Source organism: Mauremys reevesii, linkage group 5, assembly GCF_016161935.1.
Source record: "Mauremys reevesii isolate NIE-2019 linkage group 5, ASM1616193v1, whole genome shotgun sequence".
NCBI lineage: Eukaryota > Metazoa > Chordata > Testudines > Geoemydidae > Mauremys > Mauremys reevesii.
In genome coordinates this window covers 73,019,605-73,041,976 of record NC_052627.1, presented here as the reverse complement: position 1 = coordinate 73,041,976, position 22,372 = coordinate 73,019,605, and the positions used below count along the sequence as shown (strand labels likewise).

Here is a 22,372-nt window from a genome sequence, read left to right as displayed (position 1 = left end):
CTTGGATGTTGTTTCTGTAGGAGGCAATAAAAAAAAAGCTGATGGGACAGTGGAATGGGTGGATTGGAAGGAGCAAGCTTTCCCATCCTGGCTGCTGCTACCCATACCATCTTTGACACCACTGAGTCTTTATCATCATGATGCTAAAAGATGTTCTGAGCAGAGCAAACCAAACCAGAGTAAGAGAACCAGATGACACCACTATCTCCACCAACTTTGGCTAAATGCTGAACACTTGGAATGTGAGTGATAGTTGTCAGCTATCACAACTCTCCCTAATAATTTGTCAGTTTACCTCCCCATCTTATTTCTCCTCTTTCCTAGCTTTCTTTTTTTGCCATTGTCTAATAAGGGTCTGTCTTAGTTGGCCAACACAATTCTACCCTTTCCAATGTTGCTAAGAGCCAGCCTGTGACCAGAACGGCCAGCCAAAAAAAAAAAAAAAAAAGTTGACTTGGCCTGATATGGGTAAGACTTTGCCACGTCTCAAAATGACTAATAAGACGATAGGCTATGCCTGTGTTTCTCCAGCATCTAGTTTGTCTTAGAGGAAACTGACCAAACATCAGAAACAGCTCAAGCCCACCTAAACTCACTTTTTGCTTGCTCCCCAAAGTGTACAATTAAATCTCTATATGGCAAGAGAGATGACAGAAAGAATTAACACTTTTGTTTTAATTTCAAGTTTTAAATATTTGAACTCTTCTCTTTTTCTGCCTGTAAAGTGTTACGGGATTTTTAATGGAGGTTCTTACAATGGGAGTATGCCATCAATACATTGACATGAATCCTGAACTATAACATTAAACAATTTATTGTTACTGTCACAATGGTTTCATTAACTAGAGCTGGTTTCATCATAAATTTTTGATTAAACTTGTGATGGAATTTACTGATTTGTCTAAATTGAATGTTCCATGAGAATGTGTCAATTTTACCCGAATTTCTCTGGAAGCCAGGCAGGTTTCATGCCAGCTCATCTACCTGACTTGTTGGCAGCAAACCTGGTGGTAAAAATACTGCATAAAAATACAGGGCAATAAGTACTGTGTGTTATATCTAAGCTCACGTTTATAAGTATGCTTATTACATTCTGGAAGCTACAGATACACTTTTTTGTGGCAATATCATAATTAGAGAAGTCTTAATAGAACTTCCTTTTCAATTACTTAGATAAAAGCAATCTAAAAGTTTAAAACTACATCCATGTGGACATTAAAACACAGTGGTTAAATTATAGCAAGCATAAATGAAAATGACATTTATTCCAGGTACAGTTCTTATTCTGCAATCACATCTTTTTTCACTTATCAAATGATGTTATTCTTTAGTTAGAGAGTAAATATCACCTGGTAAAAAGAACATTTCCTTGGGTATACCTTTTATTTGTATAGACCTAGAAAAAATTAAGTACATCTAAACACTTTTGCAGGAGATTATATTTGTGCAACATTCAGCGAAAGTATACAATGAATGGGGGGAAATTCCAATAGAATCTCAAACAACCATTTGTAATGGGTAGATTTATAGCATTTTAAAGTGCTCCAGTACTGACATCTTTACATGTAGTTACAAGAAATTCAGTGATTGTTCTTAAAAGTTCTGGCATTTCTAATTCCCATCAGAAATTATTTATGCTAACTTTAAATTTTGGTGCTCTCTCTATTATATTTTGGTAGAAAATACCACCCTCTAAAAATTGTCAACAAAAGGTACATCTACCCTGCACACTCCTTTCGGCAGCATGTAGAGTACTAAGAGGTCATGAAGTGTAAGCAGCAGTGTAGATGGTGAGGCACTACTAAGGCAGAGTAAAAACACTACTGAACTCTGTGGATGTATCCTACAGGGCTCTCTGCTTGCTCAAGCTGTGCCTCCTTATCTGTGCAGCTATTTTTAGCATTGTAGAGTCTCACATCCTCCCTGCTGCTGGAGCCTTTCCTCTCTCAGGGAGCTGCTGGAATGTTTCCCGGCCATAGGGAAAGACTCCTGCAGAGCTGCTAATACTGCCCAGCTAACTGGCTGGAACACTGGGGACCAGCAAGGAGTCAGAGAGGCCATAGCCATCCTCTTCACCCCTCTTGGACTCCATCAACACAGAAGAACATTCAGCTCCGGCTGCAGCATCCCCATTGCTTAAGTAGGGGATGGGGTTAGGGAAAGTGGGTGGCACACTGATCACATCCTTTCTCCCAGGATCAGGGTGAGGAACAGCCCTGGATTGACACTCAGTATCATCACCATGGTATGCAGTCTCTGAAGCCACCATCTGGCACCACAAAATCCTGTTCCCCTGGATAGTTCCACCCTCAGCCATAGCTAGAAGATCAGCAGCTTCCAAAGTCTTAACAACAGTCCCAGTCACATCCACCCCATACTTCTTCCCCATCTCCAGCATCTGCCTCTGATCTTTCCACAAGGAGGTGCTCCTCAGATTCCAGGAGTCCCTTCTCTCCAAGCATAGTTGATTGAGTCACATCAGCATGGAGGTCTCAGTGGGGATGGCACATCTAAGTCTAGGTGGGAAAACAGATACAGGCAAGGATTGTCTCCTGGTGGCTCTCCAATGTCCCAGCCCCTTACCCTTCCCAGTCTTTCCTCCACTAAGACATGTAATCATGATATTTCACCAGCAGCAATGTCTATGGAATAGACTACAGTCTGTGGAAAAGGCTGCTGTCTTTTAAGATGCATGTTTCATATGTAGAATCTAAGACTAGAACCTTAGATTTGAATAGCCACCCATTAACGTAAGCAACTCTCAGCCATATTTTTAAGCCCTGGTGCACACTACAAATGTATGTTGGTATAACTACATCACTCAGAGGTGTGGAAAATAGACATCCCTGAGCAACAGTTATACCAAACTAACCCCTGATATAGACAGCACTGTGAATGGGAGGGCTTCTCCCATCAAGATGGCTACCACCTCTCAGAGGTGGAGCACCTATGCTGACAGGAGAAGCTCTCCTGTCAGCACAGGTAGCAGCTTCACTAAATACTATAGCTGTGCAGCTGCAGTGCTGTAACTGTAGACAAGCCCTAAGCCACTCTTAGTGCACTACTTGTGAATGATCCATTATTCAGTACGCAGGGCCGCCCGGGGGGCGGGGGGGAAGGGGGCAATTTGCCCCAGGCCCCACAGGGGCCCCCACGAGAGTTTTTTGGGGGCCCTGGAGTGGGGTCCTTCACTTGCTCCGGGGCCCCCAGAAAACTCTCGTGGTGCCTGGGCCCCAGAGCTTCTTCCTTTCCGGGTCTTTGGCGGCAATTCAGCAGCAGGGGGGTCTTTCCACTCCGAGACCCACTGCCGAAGTGCCCCGAAGACCCGTGGCAGGGGGTTCTTCTGCCCCAGGACCCGCCGCTGAAGAGCTGGGTCTTTGGCAGTAATTCGACGGCAGGGGGGCCCCCGCCATGCATCTTTGGGGCACTTCGGCGGCAGGTCCCAGAGCGGAAGGACCCCCCGCCACCAAATTGCCACCAAAGCGGGGGCCCCCCACCACCAAGGACCCCAGACCCTCTGAATCCTCTGGGCGGCCCTGTCAGTATGCTAGAAGATCAAGGATGGAGATTAGAGACTTAACTAGTTACATTATCAACTAATTTCAAGCTATCTGTATGCATCATTTAATTGTACTTTCTACAAAGATCTTTACAACTAGCATAACTTTATATTAGGACAGAAGGTGTACCTAGTTAGTGACCATTTACACAGTATTTCCATAAATTAGACATTAAAACAAAGAACTAGTGCTTCTCTCATAAATGGTTAATGCTTTCCTAATGAAAGAACTTAAAAATAAAGGAAAAACCCATCTCGCCTCATTTTTGTTGTTGTTTTATCCTGCTGTTTCTGTTGTATGTCTTGAAATGTCATCACAGAAAGAAGGTCTTTACAGTTGCACTACGAACATTAATTGACTTGCCATCCGACAGGGACTAAATTCATGATGGAATCCTCTCATCCTTTACATGTTGAAAATTAAACAGGTTACTTGCCATAGTATGCTTCTGAATAGTTTCCTGTATGTTTTTGATGCCTAAAGTTTAAATGTTAGCTAATGTAAAGAGCTGTGCTTAATCAGTTCCCCTGATTTCCATTTTACTAGTAAAAGTAGCGTACACAAAGAATGTGATACATTGTAGAATAACAAATTGGCTTCCAACATCTTCCCTTTCCATTTTAATTGCTCTCATTGTAAACAAAACAGGTCACCTTCATAGAATTCTAACTATTCTGGTTCCCAAGGATGGCATTTAAGGATGCCTAACAGTTAGTATTGTAATCCCCTGTTTTTGCATTTCTTGCAGAAGCATTTATGTTGGGTGTGAATGTGTTAGTTTTTGCACATCTGGAGAAAAATATTTGGTTACTTTTTATTAAGTGCAATTTCTATGCATATACAAGAGTTATCTTGTGACTTTATTTAAATTTCTACTGCCCAAATGACTGAGGGTCAATAGCTACAATTTGCTATGAAATTAACTTTTACTGAGGAGCAGTGCACATTCCTTGTCCTGAAGCATGTTTGTTTTGGAGTTGGTTAAATTAGCTATATTTACATTGCTCTGGACTAACCAGGACTACTATCCAAATGCTTCAGGCAGACAAAGGATTTGACAGATCTTCATCTTTCCTGCCTCTCTTCCTATCCCTCACTCTGTACCAGCCACATTGTCTCACCTGAACCGAGCATCCATTATCACCTCTCATGCTTTCAAACTTCATGCATTAGTATAGTACATTGCCCATACTCAGACCAACATACAGTTGTCATTAAAACATTATAGGTCAGTTGCCATGTACATCATACAGATTTCCTTCTGCGATTCCCACAGGAGCAGCACATCTGGGCGGAGTTCATGTGCTCCCCCCATATGCTGTTGTCATCCCATTACTTCAGATTAGTTGGAGCAGCCACAAGAGACTTCACCCCCTTTATAGTAGGTCTGAACCATGAATGTGTTGAGTGGAGAAGAAGGTCCCCATCTTTGGGTGGGATAGAATCTCCCCACCTTATTAAAGCCCAGTTTCCTTCTCTTTTCCACCTGCTGGTGTGACACAAGCAGCATTTCCTTCCCCAGAATTCTCAGGTTCATTTCATTGACCAACATGCATATACAGATTTTGGGGAGTTATGCAAAGTGCTAAAATTCCTACTGTCTGAAGTCTGCAGGAACCCTTGAAACTTAGTGCACCTTAAAGTCTGCAGGTGTCCTTGCCTCAACCCCAGATCTATGTGACTAGCCAACTCACTACATAGTTGACTTAAATCAGGGGTAGGCAACCTATGGCACGCGTGCCGAAGGCGGCACATGAGCTGATTTTCAGTGGCACTCACACTGCCTGGGTCTTGGCCACCAGTCCGGAGGGCTCTGCATTTTAATTTAATTTTAAATGAAGTTTCTTAAACATTTTAAAAACCTTATTTACTTTACATACAACAGTAGTTTAGTTATATATTATAGACTTATAGAAAGAGATCTTAAAAAATGTTAATATCTATTACTGGCACACGAAACCTTAAATTAGAGTGAATAAATGAAGACTTGGCACACCACTTCTGAAAGGTTGCCAACCCCTGACTTAAATGTAAAAGGTCTGAAGTAAGCTGTGCTGTGATAGGGTTCCTTCCTACGCACTTTGGCATAACCCTTAGAGTTAGGATGTGTAAAATAAGCACTCCTTAAATACCTTCAATTCAACTGCAGTATAAACTAACTTTGTAAGGTGTGCAGAGACTCAAGCAAGGGAATTCTGTTATGAAATGTATATTCACCACTCACAAACATTTGGAAGCCAATAGAGTTTCATTGTCCTGGAACATGAAGTGCCTTCCATTGATCTTTTTCCGTCTAAATTTTATGAGCCTGATACTGATCTCATACTGGTTTTTAACCTGCATAACTCTATTCATTTCATTGGAGTTACTTCTGCTATACATTTATGTAAATGAGAGCAGAATCAACCCCTCAACTGTAATGCATATGCAGAAGAGGGTAGAGCTAAGCATGTAAAAGCAGCCTTAATCCTGGTCCTTTATGATTTGCGAGTGTTCAGCTGTGCAGCTTTAACATTCTGTTAATGTAAGTTTCTATATGAAATTATAAAGAAGTTGAAAAACATTGTACATTTGCTTCCCAGGGTGCTAGTAATTAAAATCAGACTCGCTGAGGCAACTCAAATCTTTATATTAGCCGAAGTAACTGAATATCCATTTTAGTTAATTCAAGTTGACTCAGAAATTTCTGACATTTACTTTAACTCTCATACAAGCTGAAGGCCCTCTAACCTATTGGGCCCAGTCCTTTTCAGTGCAACACTGTTATAGAATGACTGGTATCAAAGATTGCATTCACTTTTCTACAGCCAGTAGTTACCAAAAAGCCCTGTTCCCTTCATATAGGAATGTGAATCTTTACATTAAAGTTCCACAGACAGATTCTGCTTAACTTTACTGACACTTTTGCTTTGCTTGAAACACGATATCCTTCTCAAATGCAACATGCAAATGTACAAAAACATATGCAAAGCCTTCCCTGCTTTGAAAGTTAATGAAGAAAAATGCCAGGTGAAGTCAGTATTGCATATCCTCCTTGTCTTCTTAGCAGGTAGCATACTGAAACTATCTTTTAGTGGCATATTAGTCTGTCTTGCATCTTTATACTTCAGTATGCATCTTTATCTCTACTCAGATGCAAATTGGATTTCTGTAGTATGAGAGATTATATATATATAACGTTTGAAAGAGGTTACAAATTACCTGCCTGAAGTAACCAACGAAAATGGTATTGGCAAAAAACTGCTCTCTGTATTTTTGCCAGTACCAATACAACTTAGCTGGCTCATTATAAGGCTATCTTGGGGGTGGGGTGGGGAGAAGAGAGAATCCTCTTCAGGCAGGTGAATTATAACCTTTTTCAAACTTTTCATTAGGCAGCCTATTCCATGAAAGAAAGAATACTACATGCATTATTCATTACAGGCAGCAAATCTTCACAGCAACCACACTACTTAAAATTCTGTTGCTTTTTTCTCCCTTTCTGCTAAATTCAGCTCCAGTCTAATCTCCATGTATAATGTAATATCTCTGGGCAATTCAGGTATTTTAACACTGAAGAAAATATGTGGTTTAGTTTACAAGAGCTGAAGAGAAGATCAGCTTTTATTTATCAAGTGTTTTCAGCTCACTGTGTGCCCCTTTCTTTCTGATGCTAGTGTTTATACATATATTCAGATGCAATATAAGGTAAAAAGAAACAGCATGCTTTACTCTATTGATACTTCCCTCCTAACTTCCTAGACTTCATTTTTTTTAGGACTTCCAACTGTTACAGGTGTAGTTCATAAAGTCTTTGCATACATACCAACAGGGACTACTTGTGTGTGAACTGGCTGTATTCCTCACAGGCTCAGCCTCCTAACCAGCCACTGTGGGAGTTCATGTGGATAAAATATCCACTGTTCTTTCAATGCACAAAAAAATGATGCTGCATTTTACTAGCCATATTGAAAGTGATTCTGAACTAAAAATATTGTTTTCAATAATTTCATGTATCTTTTCCTTTCTGTCTCTTCCCCCTATATATTTTCCCATCCTTTTAACATGCAATCTTTAATAATGGTCACAGGTAGGTTCTATTCCTGGCTGTGCCATGACCTTCAAGTGAATTTCTATACTTCCCTTACCTCTTGTCTGTACAGACAAAGTGCTTCATGGTTTGGGCTGCCTTTTGCTATGTATATGTACAATGTTTAGCATAACAGGGCCTTTGATGAACATACAAGCAGTTAAAACACCCATATTAAAGCTGGCACTCTGGTCCTGTGAGAGATGACAGCCCATATCCAAGTAACTAAACGCATAATAAGAATTTAACATTCTGAATTTGTGTAGTAAAGAGAGATATCAGCCTTGTCACAAATGTCAACCACTTAACTTAAATTTCAGCCTTGTTACTATGTTTGTCCCTTGCCAAGAGAAAGTAAGTGTCTAGGATTTTATCTAGATCAGATATATAGTTCAGTGGCTCCAGATTTAAATGTTTTGCATTTATGGACATTATTCTTGGATTTTAGACCACCATAATCTTGCAGCTGTAATGGGATCATTCTATTTACATCCCTCTGCGCTGCAGGGGAAGTAAAAGGGCCATTTACCAAGTTATTTTCTGGCATCTTTCTTGATATAGAACCTGTAGTACAACACCAAAGAAAACAAGTTATCTGACAGCAATCATAGCATTTGTTATGAGAATGTGTTACATTTTTAATGTTTCTTAGTCCCCTTCTTAGCACTGTCAAGTGACGTAGTACCATGGACCTCATGGATTTTGTAAAAGGTGGATGTAAATTGTACTATTTTGACTTTACTAATGTTCTGTTGCTTAACTCATTAGCCATTCTGGTTGTCTACTCTTAAAAGTATCAATAGCTTTTGAGAAAAGGGAGAATGGTCAGCCAGCCACAATACTAAATATTTAAACTAAATGAGGCTATGTTTGTATTATAATTATTTGATTCAAAGCAAGATATTCTTATCAAGAACTGAAGACCTTACAGAATAAATTTATTCTCCTTGTGTAGATACAGAAGTATCCATTCTTTTGATAAATGACTGTGACAAGAGAGGGGAAGGCAGAAATAGAAGCAATTCTTTTTGCAGTGATAGTCCCTAGTTCTGCAAAGTGAGGTGTGTAGCTATAAGGGGCCAGCCACATGGATGGATCCCTTTGCAGGACCAGGCCTTCATTTGAAATCTGACTGTAATCGTTTGATCTTCCTTAGTTGCTTTACATCACAGAGAATGAAGAGAGGCTGCCATGGTATTTCATTTTACCAATGTTCATGTGATCCTAAACAAACTTATTCCCTGGCTGGGGGAAATGGGAGTGTGCCTGTGCCATCCCTATCTCTGAGGACCATTGGTACACAGCAGAAATGGTGATTGGGTCATCATCCGGCAGCCTCAGAAAAAAGGAACATAAAGGTGATTTATTGTCACTTTTGCCTACCTCCATCCAGCACCAAGCACAGATTACCTGGATCAGAAAATGTGGCCCTCTGTCTCTCAGTTTCTTGATCTGCAGAGCATCCATATTCTATTTGTATTTGTATTTTTTATAATTATAATTTGTATTGCAGCATTATCCAGATACTCCAACGAGGGTATTGGCCCCATTGTCTAGTACTGTGCAAACACCTAGGAAGAAGACATGGCTCCCAGCCAGGCAGTGCTAGAAGTACTCCTAGAAGCTTCTCTGATCCATAGATTCAAAGGCCAGAAAAGACCAATGTGATCATTTACTCTGCCTTCCTGTATAACACAGGCCATAGACTATGCCCTAGAATGATTCCTGGAGCATGTCTTTTAGAAAAACATCCAATCTTGATTTTTAAAAAATTGTCAGTGCTGGTGAATCTACCACAACCCTCATTGCAGCAGAGGTTGTACCAGTGACAAATACAGAGGTAAAATAACTTCTTTTCTCCTATTTCAGTGTCCCCTGTTTATGCAGCCCAGGCTTGCATTAGCCTTTTTTCACAGCATCACACTGGATGCTCATGTTCAGCCAATTATCCACCACAACCTCAAAATCTTTTCAGTCACTGGTTCCCAGGAGAGATTCCCCCATCATGTACATATGGCCTACGTTCTTTCTTCCTAGACATATGGCTAAATGTATATTAAATCATAACAGAGGAAACTGAAAATTCTGCCACCAATTGTGTGGTTGTGGTAGAGGGTGAAGAGAGTCTTCTCCCCTAGTGCATAAATGTATCACACCAATTCAGGAGGCAGCCATCATTTGGCTGTCTGTGCTACAAGGCCGCATGGGGTGACCCTACCAATTTTTCAGGATTGCACATTTCTCTAGTGGGGTTGTGCCTGAGGGAGCTTGATCAGCCTCCATCCTCTGTGCATCAGCTTGTGCTTTGGAACATTTGTAGCAAGAGCCCCTTCTAAGCATGTTTCCCCTATTGTCCCTTGAGGTTTTTGTGGTGTATTTGGTTGTTGTAGTAACAGAATCTTGTTGTTGCTATGGCAACCGAGTTAGATTATTAGGGAATAGCCCAGCCAGTTTTGGCTAGTGTGTGGCAATAAGTGGCTGCTTTTCAAGGTCTACAGCTCTCTGTGTCTCAAGTGATTTCTTCCTAAAACCACTACCCCCATGGATACAACAACATGGCAATGAGAATAGGATCCCTGTGCTGCCCCAGGAACAGAAGAAGGTAGAAGTCAAGGTTAAAAAAAAACAAAAAAACTTTTTCCTGTTGGAAGGGGGTGCGAACTGGCTGGTTTGCACTGATGGTGCAAACTGAAACTAAAACCATGGCTACACTTACGGTGTCGCTGGAACCTTTTGAGGAGACTACTGTATAATGGCACATATATACTGAGCATTTTGAGCTTTTTGTTGTTGCAAATGACATTGCAGAGTAGAAGAAGGTGCCAATATTCTTAAGTATTGTAGGGGCTAAAACCTACTCCCTGCTATGCAGCTGACTACACCCTGTTAAACCAGAAACCAAATCTTACAGTGACATTGTGGAAATCCTGGGTTCCCATTTTGCTCCAAAACCACTGGTAATTGCTGAAAGATATTGATTCCACAAAAGAGACCAAAGAGAAGACAAAAACAGTTGTACAGTTTGTAGCAACTTTGAAAAAGCTTGTGAAACACTGTGAATTTAAGGAGACGTTAAATGACACCCTATGTGACAGGTTAGTGTGTGGCCTGCACGGTGAAGCTATATAGAAGCTATAAAGAGGCTCAGCTTACCTTACAGAAGACAGTTGATATTGCAGTAGCCATAGAACTGGCTACAAAGGAGGCACAATACATTGGTGCATACCCTAGAGTGCATAAGGTGTCACAAGAACGTACCCACAAAACTGGTGATTCAGGAATGTTACCACTGTGGTAAGCTGGGTCACCATGCATCACAATGCTGGTATAAGGTCCTGGTGTGTCAACACTGTGGCAAAAAGGGACACATTGAATGTGCCAGTAAACAAAAGTGTCAGGGTGTGAGGAATGCACCCCAGTGGGCACCCCTCCACCCATGGGACTGGCTTGAAAACCCATGGCAGCGTATTCACTTTGACTTCACTGGCCCACTAGAAGGAAGCTGGTGGTGGTAGATGCCCATTCTAAATGGCCAGAAGTCTCTATAATGCAGTCCACTACTGCAGAGAGTACTATCCAAAAACTACGGGGACTCTTTAGTCATTTTGGTCTTCCAGAACAACTTGTGAGCGACAACGGACCACAGTTCGTCTCTCAGGAGTTCCGAAATTTTATGAAAGCAACTGAGATACATCACTTCAGCACCATATCATCCATCCACCAACGCATTATGATTTGTGCAGAAAATGAAACAAGCTTTGAAATTGGCAAGGGGACAATTATCCATTCAAAAGCATCTGGACATCTTACTTTCCTACAGAAACACACCTCACGCTATGGCCAAGGCATCCCCAGCCTTTCTAATGATGGGACGACAGCTGCGCACTTACTTTGGTCTGCTGAAACCCGACAAATTGTGCAACTTCAGCAACAAGATCAAGTCATCAGGCATGCACCCAGAGCAAAAGACCAAACCTTTAGCCCACGACAGCTGGTTTTGGCTCGGAATTATGCTTCTGGAGCTAAATGGGTCCCTGCCACTGTCATCGCTCAAACAGGACCTGTTTCCTACATTGTCCGGACTACCAAGGATCTCACCTGGCGATGATATGTAGATCAGCTGTTGCCAGGTCATACTAGTCCCCAGGACACATCTTCAGTTGAGTTGCTAAGCTTCGAGTGAATCGAATCAAGAGTCACCTGTTCCTGACTTTCCCCCTCTATTACTGCCTGTGGCGGAAATACACCCCTTCCCTGAGTGAGCTGATACCACATCCTCACCCATTCACACTATGAACCCTGAGCCCATTGTCAGGCCTGTGCCCAAGATACTTTCAGGTGCAACAAAACCATAAGTCTGCCATAATCCACCTAGATACAGAAGGCCTGCTCAATGCTGGATCTTTAGCTTGGACAAGCCCACAGTTATGGGGCAAAATAATCCCCAGGGTTTAGGAGGGAACAGAGGCAGCCTCCTTCTCTAGTTTAGTGTTTGTTTTATTTAGGTGATGTTCTCTTTAAGTGGAGGGTGGAAAATATGTTGTGTTTGGTTGTCATAGTAATAGAATCTTGTTGTTGCTATGGCAACTGAGTTAAATTATTAGGGGATAGCCCTGCCAGTTTTGGCTGGTTGTTGGTTAGTTCGGTGTATGGCAACAAATAGCTGCTTTTCAAGGTCTACAGCTCTCTGCGTCTTAAGTGATTACTTCCTAAAATTGCTAACCCCAAGGATACAACAGTTTTATTCTTCCACTGGGTCTCGCACACAATGCATCCAGAAACCCTTCCTGGAGATGTACACTTCTCTCATCTTATGCAATATAAAACAGACTCTTACAGCATTTAGATCTTTTTTCTGTATCAAATATAGTTAGCAACCTATCCAGGACTGTAGAGGGAGAAGCCTGGAAGCCTCATGAGCCCTGGCTCCAGCAGGGGCTCTCATGGTCAAGATTCTTGACTTTGCAGCAGGTAGCCTGGCAGCCATGGAAGCCTCAGCTGCAGCATGGGCTTTCAGGGTTGCTAGGAAATCCTATTCTGTGGTGGACTCGTCCCATTGCTGGGAAACCCACAGGCTGCCCCCAACTCCCAGGGACCTGCCGAGGGACTCCCTGAGAGATTGGGCAGTATGAGGGATTGCCAGAAGTCAGGGCAGCTCTGCTCCATCTTTTTTATTGAAAGAAAAAATGGATTCAACCAAACTGGTTTGATGTTTCCAATGCAAAAGTGATTGTGAATCTCTGTTCCATGAGAAACTTCAAAATTGAGTTTTTTCAAAACATCAGAATTTCCCATGGAACAGAAATGGGAAATTTGGACCATCTTTAATCTTAAATTTAAAACTATGCAGGAAACAGTTTTCCTATCCCGGGGGGAAAAATAGGATTTTTTTAAAAATAAATTTCCTGTCTTTAATTAGGTTGAAAAGTTGAAATCTCAAAATTTCACGAACCAACAATCTGGAGAAAAATGCTTCAGGTCGAGCAAAGTATTCCTGCCTCTCCTCCCCCACCCCCAATAATTCCAAATCATTTTGCTTGCAACATTTTTATTTTATTTATTTATTTTACTATAATTAGTATTAAAATTGTTTTGAACAGAGAACTTTTTAAAAAAGACTGAAGCAAGATGCAGAACCAGGCTGTTCGAGAATTAATAACTTGTTATGAGACTAGTTTTATTCTAAATTATACTCTCCACTAGTGCTTTGAAAGGAGTAAGAAATTGTGGCATTTGGATGCATGATACCAATTTTTAACATTTTAGCTTCCCTAAAAGAGAGTAGATACATTTATTAAAAGGAAGGAAATTTACATTTTCCATCAGCCAAAGACACTACAATGACTGGGCTCATTTTTCAAACTAAAAAAAATTATTCTTGAATACTAAATTCAAAAATTTTCAGCACAAAAGAAGAGGGGTTTTTGGGGGGGAGGGAGGGTTTTGTTTGTTTTTACATTGGTGTTTGTTTTGGTTTGGGGTTTTTTTAAGCTGCATTGGAGTTGGAAAGATATTGGAAGCTTGATTGTATCCTGAAGTGTGGGGCCATGACTATGGTCCCATGATCTACAAAGCAGTTTCAAATCACTGAAAGTATGATAATGCAAGTTTCCTCACAACCTAAATGTGCCTCAACCCTGATATGTAGAGAAATACCACTTAAATGTAGCTCAGTCCCTAAACTCTCTGATGATGAAGTCAATTGGGATAGTTTCTGATGTGGCCAGCTTTCTACTAGGAGCTAGACTGAGACACCAACCTAGGCCATCAAATAAGTTTCAGATTATGACATTTCGACATTCAACCCAGTGACCTACAGGAAAAAGACTTCAGAATTTATTTCTGATCCTCTGAGCCAGTCACACTCCACATTTCATCCCCTTGAGGCTCTTTATCTAAAAATTCTCATCACAGTGTTTGACAAAAATCTACCCAACTATATCATAAACAAAATTATATTATTTTTATATTACTGAATGGAGATGACTAAATTGCACTGAGTTCTAACATTCTTGATACATGTTACTATGTTTCAAAATTCATTTTTATTGACTGGTTAATATACTCAGACTTTAAGGCCAGAAGGGACCATCGTGATCAACTAGTCTGACCTCCTGCACATTGGAGGCCACAGAATTTCACTCAGACCAATAACCTCTAGCTGAGTTACTGGAGTCCTCAAACAATGATTTAAAGACTTCAAATTACAGAGAATCCACCATTTACACTAGTTTAAACCTGCAAGTGACCCAGGCCCCATGCTTCAGAGGAAACCCCTGGCAAACCCCCTCTCCACCAAGTCTCTGCCACCATGACCTTGGGGAAAAATTCCTTCCCAACTCCAAATACAGTGATCAGATCACAAGTCAGAGAATCAGCTAGGTAGGTGACTCACATTATCACAATTCTATATATTTTATTAGCCTTCTCCTCAAATATATATTAACATACCAAAGTTTTATATTTTTCATTATGCTCATTTGTCACCATGTAATACCTTTGATGTTAGATAAAACTCACTCAGCTGAGCACTGAAAAACATTTCTATAGACTTTACAACCCATGGTAACATTCCATATTTTTATAGCAGAAGATTAGCCAAAATGCTGGCAGAAACTATAGACTTAATTAGGCAATACTTGACACAAACAAACTTTGTGATGTATAAATTACATACCATTTGCATTCAAATGCTCACTAGTCTCTCTAAGACCTCGAAAAGTTGCAAAACAATATATTTGATGGCGTTTCCTGCTTTAATGCTTTGCTTTACAGAATGGCGAGGTAACAGTGAATTTTTAACTGTGTACAATAAACAATGTTAAGTGTTGAAGAAATTGTTTAACGTCATTAATCAGAAAAAGTTAGTCACAAAAGTTAAATTGTTTACTCACTTCATGAGAGCAAATCCAGGGTATGAAATACAATCTGTTGCAACATAATACAGGCAAGTAGCCCTCAGTTCACTGGATGAGATGCAACTCATGGCAGCCTTTAGTCTAATAACAGAGGCCTTTACCAAGTGTGTTAAATGACCAGCTCCACTACCTACTACACCTAGGGGATGGAAAAAAGTTCCTGCTTAATCTTCTGTACTTTTCTCCTTCTGTTGCTTTCTTCACCAATGTAGCTCCTCTCATTCACAGCCTTTTTTGAATCCCTTCTTCACATCTTCTTCCATGTGGCCCCCTATAGGTAGAACTCCTCCTCCAATTGGTCTGTCATAACTTCAGTCTCTTATTTTAAGTCCCTCCTTAAAACACACCATTTCCAACAAGCCTACAAACCCTATTCCTCCGCTGAGGGAAGTGTTCTCAGCATCTAATAACAGAACATCACAGAAGTTACAAGACATGTTAGCTAGCTGCTCTTTCAGGCTCCTTCCCCCTGCACTGCCCTGCTCCTTGGATTGTAAACTACTGAAGGCAGGGGCAGTATGTCTAATGGACAGTTCATTGGACTGGGAGTCAGGAGACCCAGATTCTATCTTTGATTCTGGTACTGACCTGCAGTGTAACCTTAGGCAAGTCACTTCACCTCTGTTTCCAATCCTGCCCCTTTATCTGGTCTATTATGCTCCTTGGGCAGGATCTGTCTCACTCTTTGTATAGCGTATAGCAGGTTGGCTCCTCTAATCTTGGTTGAGGCCTCTAGACACAACTGGAATTAAAAAAAAATTAACACCACACTTCAGGGCCAGACCCATGATTTTATTAATGTCTATAAAATGCTCTGCACACGACTTGTGCTGTATTGATAAATAATAATAAATTTTTACTCTACTTTTACATCCTATGGATACATCTTTCTAAACAGGATTAGTCACAGGTTCCTAGAGTTCTAGTCAATATACTGATAAGTGAGTAGTACCATGCTTATGGGTGTTACATAGAAACCTCCCAACCTTGAGGGACAGGATTTAAAAAGTTAGGTGCACACATGTACATTCATTCATTCTCCATACACTTGTATAACACGAATACCTGATGTGCACACAAACATTAGGTCCATGGTTAGGCATTTACATGGCCACTTGAGAGACTGACTCCTGCACAAGTCATATCCAGACTAGGCATACAGAAATTTGTGCCTGAAATGGTACATGCTCAGAAACTTCTAGTTCTTGAATCTGTGGAAAAATATGTGGTGACTGCACAAAGTCTATGTACAGAAATCATCATCATGACTCATTCCAGTCTGTAACAGGGCAGAATTTTGTAGTGCCAAACACCACTTTTCTGATTTGTTTGTGTTGCACAAGCACTTCTTAATAAACTTCTTCCCAGTACTCTTCCCTGAGACAGTCCTTTGCAAGATTATTTCCTCTAATTGCTGTTCACTGTGTGTGACAGGTCACAGATTTCCTCTTCAGAATTAAACACTTCTCTCCTCTTTTCTTTAATATAATGTTGCCAATAGCTTTGCTCCCCATGGACAATGGATTGATTTACCTCTCTAACCAAGAAAAAAAGCCACTTTTTTTCTTGAAAGTCCCTTTTTGCAACAAGGTTTTTTGAGGTTCTGAAAGGATTAAATTCTGCACTTAGGCTGGTAATGGTCATGGCTTTGGGTAAAAACATTAGCAAATGTGTGTTTATGTACATACTCTCAAATGAACAATTATTTTAATTGCTACTGTAATGGTTTTGTTGTACTGGATAAGGTATTCATCAAAATCAGTATTGTTCTTTATCAACTAGTTTGAAACAAACCTAATAAAGGTTTGTATCCTTGTAGCTGTAAGCTCCCAAATGTGCTCCCTCTGGATTCTAAACTTCTCTATTGTTACAGTTACATGAAAGCATAGCAATAAAGAAAACAACATGTGGCTATCGATTTCCACCTCCCCTGAGGCAAAAAGTCTAGGCAAATTAAAATTAAAATATTTAATTGTTAGTTTCAATTCAGCACATCATGATAAAAATATTTATGTATCTTAGTATTCTACCATCATAAATCTACTAAATTCCCAGTGGTTATATCTGGCTTCCAAATTCTATCTACAAAGTTTATTTTCCACTACTTCCCAAGTTACTGTAAGCTAAGCAAGAGGAGTGAGATTGCCTATATATAAGGAACATTTACTCTTGGAAAAGATGTTTCAAAAAAGCCATGGAGAAAAAACAAACAAACAAACAAACAACCCTGCTATTTAGGGAAGATGAGGCTTTTCTTTGCCATAATGTTAAAATAATTTTAAAAATATAACTTGAATTTGTCTTTAACCCTCACCAAACCCTATGGGGAATATAAGGGGGCAAATGACCCCAAGGTACATTTCTACCCATTCTTAACTACTGTATATTTTGAACATAAACCCAACTTTGTTCTGAGTTAATAAATCTAGCAGAAATTTCTTTTTCTATCATGGTTAATGATCTGCAGCATCAGCTGAACTAATAAGGAACTGTTTAATCAGATAGATTAATCTATCACATACATAAGTAAGGTCCCCATTTGGTTTTCCCTCGATCATTCCATTGGGAGGCAAGATTTACCCAACCCCTCGTTGGTGCAGAAATGGCACTGGGTTCCATTCAGACGTGGTGCATCTCTTAAAAGCTGCATGAATCTTGGAGGTATATGGGAAGTGAGGGCAATTCATGTAGAGGCCCCCTACTTCCACGCTGACTTTGTGAAAACACTCCTTCCACCCCAGGCTGGGACCTCTAGGCTTTCCTCTCTATATGAAACTAGCCTTGGAACCTGGGAGTTACATACCTAAATACCTTTGAGTATCTGGGCCTTAGGCCTTGCATCACTGACTGGAGCAGCACCTAACCTTTACAAATCTGGGCCTTTGCCCTTATTTGTTTGCCAAGAGCTGCTCACTTAACTGCAACAAGAACAATCTCTTTAAACCAGCCTACTAAAATTATAGATTAAATCTATAAATCTGAAAGACTGTGACTGAACCTGTTAACCTAATGAATTGTCAAGACTTAGAGAATACTGGCAGCACTGAACATCTGAGACTCCTAAGAGAGTATGGGTGTGGAAGAAATTATAATCGAGGAGAGGAAGATTTCACTGACACTAGAGATGAGAGTTGAGGACTTTGTTGATGGTTTGCTGGATATGTGGACACTTTTTGAGACCTGTTTCTAAAAAACAGTCAGCTCGGCTTTCTCTGTCTGGATTTGGAGCTTTATAAAGGTTTTATAGTTATCGCCACTGGCTCTTTAGTTCATTGTTATTGTATGTCTCTTCCTTCATGCACACAAGAGTACATGTGCCTACATGTGCACACACACACTCTCACACTCACAAACACACAGTGATTACCTCAAAGCAATTCACTACCCCAGTTGCCAACTTTCACGCACTAAATAAGCACACCAACTTTCACAATAAGCCAAAAATCAAGCTAATCTCATTTCAAAACAAGCCAACCCCTAAGAATTATGCGACTAGATCCCCAACACTCTATGCGACTAGATCCCCCGGGCATGCACTCTGGGACTGAGGTGGGCCCGCTGTGCACCCCTTGCCCCTGCTTGCCAGGAGCCAATAAAAAAAAAGCAGCACACACGCAACATGCTACAAGCCAAAAGCTAGCCAACAAGCATCTCACAAGCCAATTAAGACAAAAACAAACCCAATTTCTGCTTTTTGGGGGGGAGGGATTGGCATATCTGTTCACTACATCTAAAAGCTCTTTCAGTTTAGTCCACACAGTCAAATGATATTATCCTTCTGCAGGGCATTCTAACCGGGGAGCCTCATTAGGTCTTTTTGTGTTATTTAAAAATGCTGATCTTGTCACTGCAATCAAGTTAAATAGCACAATTTAACTTAGCTTTAAAGTGTATGTGAAAAAAGTATTTCCTTTCCCCATTTCTGAATGTGTCATCTTTTAAATTTCATTTAATGCCCCTTTGTTCTTGCGCTCTAAGACAAAGTGATCTACCTTCCGTATTCATTATTGTATATATTTTTATCATGTCCTTTTCTATCACTCTTCATATGAGAACTTTTCTATACCCTCATGATTGTCAACCTTCTTAGAACCCAGTCTAATTCTGCAATTATTTTTTTTTTTGAGCTGAGGTGACCAGTCCTGCACACAGGATGCCAGATGAGGTGCTCCATGTATTTATATAGCAGCTAAAGCTGGTTGAAATTTTTCCAACAAAAGTTTAGTCAGAAATTCCTGATTCAACAAAATCAAAATGTTTCAAGAGAATGAGTCAATTTGCCCCAAAAAACAAAAAATCAGAACATTAATAAAGTTGAAGCACTTCATTACAACTTTACTGTTTCCACTATATTCTATAAAATTGTCAAATGAGGTACTTTGATCATGTCAAAATTATTTTTTTCCAGAAATTGACAGTTTGTTCCAATTCAAGATGAAAGGAAATTTTGAAATGTTGGAAATTCCTGTTGAATGGAAATACTGAGTTTCAACCAGCTCTAATATTAGCATCATAATACTCTTGGTATTACTCTCCATTTCTTTTATTATGTATCCTAGCAATTGGTTTGACTTTCTGTCTACAACTGCACATTGAGCTGAGATCTTCACTGAGCTGTCCACATTGATGCCCTGATCCCTTTCCTGGATTAATATAGCAAATGTAGAACCCAGTAAAGGTGCAGGAGTCATTTACGTGTCCACCACTACCCTCACCCAGTGTGCACTACATTGCATTTATCAACAAAGAACTTCATTTTCCACTGTGCTGCCTATTCGCCTAACTTGGTTAGGTCTCTCTTAATTTCTTCAGTCCTCCCTGGACTTGACCAACCTAAATAACTGGGTCATTCAGAGATTTTGCTACCTAATTGCCCATCCCCATTACAAATAATTAATAATAACGAACACTGCACCTACTACTTCCCTTGAGGCACCCTGCTGTTAATTTTCAACATAGCCTTTTGCCATCTATTTCTTCCTACTCTTTGGTTCCTGTCTCTGCCAGTTTTTGATCCAATGTATAGATACATTATTGGGAACTTTCTCAGAAGCATTGGATCAAGCCTTTAGTCCCCTAAATAAGAGTGACCCAGTTTTTCAGAGATGTGAAGCACCTGCAGCATCACCTGAAGACATAATACCAGACTACTTTTATTTAGGGGCCTAAATATGGATCTAGGGGTAAAATTTTCAAAGGTGCATAAGTCCCATTTTCAAAAGTGATTTAGACACTAAGAAGCCTAGGTTTAACTGCAAGTCATTTGCAGCTTTGGCCCCCTAAGTAAGTTTAGGTGCTTTTGAAAATGTTAGTGAGGCGCTTAAAGGCTATATGGAAATTTTGTCAAAGTAAGTCGGGTTGTGAATCTATAGCACTGTAGCCCACTGCGCACTAAATGGCTGTGTGGACTCTACTGTTGTGCAGTAAAAGCTCGCTAGTGCATTTTAACTTACTGCTATTTCAAACAGGGTTCATGTTTCCAGTTTGTGCATGGCAGGTTGCAGTCAGGTTTGAAACATTTTGCTTCATTTACCAGCAAATCATTTTGGTAATCTCCACTCTGTTTCTTCATATCCACTTGTGATATTCAATTCCTAAAACAGTCATCTTTATACTGCTATCATGAACATAAATTTCTGCTTTGAAAATGTATACAGAACAGAAAACATTAACTTAATGTTTCTAACCAAGAATAAAAACCATTTTGGAAGAAATATTTAATTTATGAAATTTCAGACAAACTATACAGTAAGTGCATTTCACAACTGCTAAATATGCCTAGCATTTCTTTATTGACCACTTTGTTCTTTTCTTGAGCGTCTTATTATTCATTGCTTTTCTTCTTATGAACCCAAAAGCATCATGTTTTACTTTACCTCATCTCAGAGCACCTAAAGTTCAACAATGGATGCTCTGTGGATGGTTGGAGGTGTTACTGGGTTTATATAAAGAAGCCGTGGCTTTATTTTTCAATATACCTAAGTGGTTAGGTAAAGTTTTGAAAGCATTCCAAAACGTATTTTGGAATCTACATTAGGAGAGTTGCTTGATTTTTCATTTTATGTAAATATGTGAAATAGATCCACACTTATAAGTCTGATATTTTCAGTTTGTTTAGAGGTCTCAAAACATTCATTTTGACTTTTGCAGACATAACAGCCCCTCATAGCAGGCCCACAATGACATCTTGTGGTTGTTCAGCAAAGCAATTATAAATCAAGTTTCTATGGGCCCAGTATTTTAGTCTTTACTGTAGCAAAAACTTCAATTGACTTTACTGGGAGTCTTGCCTAAGTGTAGACTGAAGGATTGAACTCTATTATGCGGAGTTTTCCTATATGGGGAATGTATTTTCCATACATGCCATCTTCTCTGGAGCGGACATTGTATTTAGTAGATGATGACTGAAAACATCATTTGAAAACAAAATTTGAAAGACAATGCAGGGAGGCTGACCACCTCTTCATTGTTTATGGCTTTTGTCTTACAAAAGCTGGTAGTGGATTGTAAGTATTAAAAAGAGTTCCTAAAATGTAACCATTTACCTGTGCACCATTGAAAACTAGAACTATTATTTTCATAAAAATATTTACAAACAATTCCAAAACAAAAAATAATCACTGCCTGATGCTGTTTTGTTGTGGTTGTTTTGATCAGACAGCCACACCTCTTTCGCTCCAAGTGTGTTGTAAATCTGCTGGGCTTTTTTTGTTTAACGCAGTAAGAGTGGATATTAAAAAGTTTAATTAATAAATTTCTCCCTCTTGCTGAATTCTTCTATATTTTTAACTCCTGTAACCCACTTGTCCAACTCTATGTTCACTCTTCTTTGGCTTTAACTAAACTGCTTAAGTCAACAGTTCTTAACTTTTTCCATACTAAGATCCACCTTTTCCATTTAACAAAATGAGAAGGTCTGGATGTTACGACCCCGACACCACTTTACAACCCCCAGATTGAGAAGCACTTAAGTACTTATAATGGATGCACCTAACCAACCTATGTCCTGCTTTATTACCACCTTGTAGTTGGGGCAGTCATACACATCTGTGCAAAGCAGATGCTGTTTGAGATCTGACATTCAAAAAGGAATCCTATAAAAAGTGGAAACATAGACAACAGATAAGGATGAATACAAAAGAATAGCACAAATATGCAGATACAAAATCAGAAAGGCTAAGTCTCAAAATGTTTTACACCTAGCATGTGACATAAAAGGCAATAAGAAGTTTTTTAAAATACACCAGGACCACAAGACAGACAAAGGAAAAATATAGTTCCTCTACTTAGCAGGGAAAGAGAGCGAATAACTGACGACATCAAGA

The 22,372-nt window shown here is 39.9% G+C and overlaps 1 long non-coding RNA gene across 1 annotated transcript; it reads right to left on the bottom strand.

Annotated features, from left to right (window-relative positions):
• Positions 1 to 860: 860 nt before the first annotated feature.
• LOC120406505 lies at positions 861 to 22,143 on the bottom strand. Its single transcript, XR_005599323.1, has 3 exons — positions 22,047 to 22,143; positions 15,636 to 15,789; positions 861 to 2,516 (listed from the first exon to the last, which is right to left on the bottom strand). It is a non-coding gene; the product is annotated as an uncharacterized LOC120406505 (long non-coding RNA).
• Positions 22,144 to 22,372: the final 229 nt, after the last annotated feature.